The following is a 3,117-nucleotide window of genomic DNA, read 5'->3' on the forward strand; positions in this document are numbered from 1 at the left end:
AGAGAGAGACAGAGACAGAGACAGAGAGAGACAGAGACAGAGAGAGACAGAGAGACAGAGAGAGACAGAGAGAGAGAGAGAGAGATTGTGTGTACATGTGCAGAGCTGTGGTTGTTGGCTCAACATTATTACCTCAAAATCCTCAGCAATAGTTTAACTTCTAAATTCTAAGAGGTAATTTCAGGCAAACTACCATACATAGTGTTAGTAGAGATAGGGACTGGACCTATGTATTTAATGTATGTAAACTCCCAAATGAAGAAACTACTTCTCCTATGGAAGGATAGCACTTTTTTAAAAAATAAATTCTCTTTTTTTTGTACAGGGGAAGGCAAGGCAATTGGGGTTAAGTGACTTGCCCAAGGACACACAACTAGTCAAGTGTCAAGTGTCTGAGGCCGGATTTGAACTCAGGTCCTCCTGACTTCAGGGCCGGTGCTCTATTCACTACACCAAGGATAGTACTTTCCATATAATTTAATTAGAGCATTGAGAAGTAAATTGACTTGTACAAGTACCATAGCTAATATGTGTCAGGGATAAGATTGAACCTAGGTCTTTCTAACACCAAGGCCAGCTCCCTAAGCAACACTCTTATTTATACTGCCTCTCAGGATGTCAGTCATATAGGAAAAATAGTGCATGTCAAGACACAAAGGTGAGGTAGAACAAAAATAACTTGTATAACACATAGAAAATTCCTCTACAGTAACTAAAAGGTTGTGAACTACTTAACTGAGAGGAGGCTTTGGTTCATTACAACAGAAGAGATCTCAGAAGTCAACAGGTCCACCCCCTTCATTTTACAGATAAGAAAACTGAGGTCCAGAGAGTTTAAGTAAACTGAGGCCCAAGGTCATATGTGAGGGAATTGGAAGGGGCCTGAAGTATAGCAGAGATTAGAGGCCATTAGTAAACCCAGACGAAAAGAACACAACTGGGGAGGAAGGGAGCAATGTTTAAATCAAGATTCAATAGAGTAAATAGAAATCTGGGTTGAGATTGAAGCCAGGAGTCAACAGGTAACCAATCCAGAGCCTGAGGAAGGAAATCATGAACTGAGTCCAAGAGCAAAATGTCCAAGGACATAGAGAACATCTGCAATGGACAAGTGTGAGAAAGCACTACAAATAAGGAAAAGTACAAAGCAAGGGTGATTGCTCGTATGAAAAATCAGTCAGATAGAATGTTCTTTTATTGCAGAGGCATGATAGCCTTCTAAGGGTATGCTGGAGCCTTTTTGGACTGGCTCTTAAGAGCTGAATGTTAAATTTTTATTGTATTTGTTGTTTTTCAGTTGTATCTGACTTCCTGACCCCATTTGGGGTTTTCTTGGCAAATATATTGGAGTGGTTCACAATTTCCTTCCCAGTTCATTTTACAGATGAGGAAACTGAGGCAAATAGGCTGAAATGACTTGCCCAGGGTCACAGATCTAGTGTCTAAGGCCACATTTGAACTCAGATCTTCTGGACTCTAGGCCTGACACACTATCTACTGTGTCACCTTGTGAACATTTACATTTCAGAAATAAACACTAAAAATGAAGGTTTGATTTATTGTCTTATTGATGGAGAAAATGTTAATGATGCAAATTAAACTGAAATTTGTCAAGTATACTTTTTTTCAGAGAGCTGGTTGTTAAACATTTACCAGCACACTCTTGCCTGGCGCCATCTTCTTTCAGATGCAGTACCATGGCTGTGGGCAAGGATGTGGGCAAGGACGTCATCACTCCCCCAGAAGCTTTCCATGAATACAAGGTTCTGACTTAACAAAATATTATTATTGGAAGACCTTCACCAACTTGGGGAGTCAATGTTTGTTGCCAGAAAGAATTCAAGGCAACATGCTATTTGAATTGAAAGAATGTACCACCTGCCTCTGGTGCCTATTAGAAAGCCTTCAGATGTTTCTGTACAGGTTTATCTGGGTAAACTTGAAAATGAAGTGGCATTGATATTCTATCAAACTGATGAGGGATTACATATCTCCTGGCATTACAGTAAAACCTCCCCCTTAGGCGGATTTTGATGCACTCTCTACCAACTTATTAAGTGCTCCATGAATTTCATCTCTTGTTTTTCAGTTGCTACTTTTCCCATTGGCAGTTGGTGTTGGCCTAGGCATTGTAGAATGGCCTAGAGAGATTCAGAATGTTGAGAGGGATCCTAGATGCCAGCACATATGAAAGTATTACTGAGCCAAACTAAACCACCTCCCCCCACACACACAGTCTACCAGTTCTTTAATAACAAAGATTGTGGACCTATGAGATAGTGCAAGGCCATTGTAGAAGCCATATGGTATACTCTAATATTCATATAGGCCATGACATAACTTGAAGACTATTTTCTGCTCATTACCCTCCAGTATCAAATCAGATTGAATACTCCCTAGAGGCCAGTTTTGGCAAATTGCACCATCTGAGCCAGTTGGTCCAATATTGATTCCAGATAGTAATAAAATTCAAGACCCTTTTATCATAGCAGAGCCTCAACTCCCTGTTCCTTTTTTTTTTTCTTTTTAGAGAGGGGAAGCTAGGGCAGTTGGGTTTAAATGACTTGCCGAAGGTCACATGGCTAGTTTTTGTGTTAAGTGTATGAGGCTGGATTTGAACTCAGGTCCTCCTGACTCCAAGGCTGGTGCTCTATTCACTGTGCCACCTAGTCACCCCTGCCCCTCCCCCCCATTCCTTTTCTTAAGAAATAGTATTAAAGGTCTGGTAGGAGACATGGAAGTTTTCATGATTCCTTCATAATATTTTTTTGTTCCAAGAAATTCTTACATGAATAGATCTACATAGTTGTATTTATACTTCTAGGACCAAGTTAATAACAAAATTACAAGGTCAATACAGTGGTAACTGAATATGTCCCAAAACTGAATGTGTCCCAGAATTCCCTAGAATTGGCGAGAGTGTCTGTTTACAGTCTATCTGGGGACCATAGCTAGGTAAGGTAGATATCTACTCTAGCCAGTGCTTCTGGTAGTATGCTGAGCAGCATGTGACATTGCCTAAATTCCAGAAATATCCAAATTAGGAAAATCATGGCAACAAATGGCCAAAGAGTACTTGGGAGTGTGTGAATGGTTGATATTAAGGTTAAGCAATTA

This window comes from Petaurus breviceps, unplaced genomic scaffold (assembly GCF_028583685.1).
Source record: "Petaurus breviceps papuanus isolate PSGF00001 unplaced genomic scaffold, PetGlider_PUasm1.0 77, whole genome shotgun sequence".
In the NCBI taxonomy this organism is placed as follows: domain Eukaryota; kingdom Metazoa; phylum Chordata; class Mammalia; order Diprotodontia; family Petauridae; genus Petaurus; species Petaurus breviceps.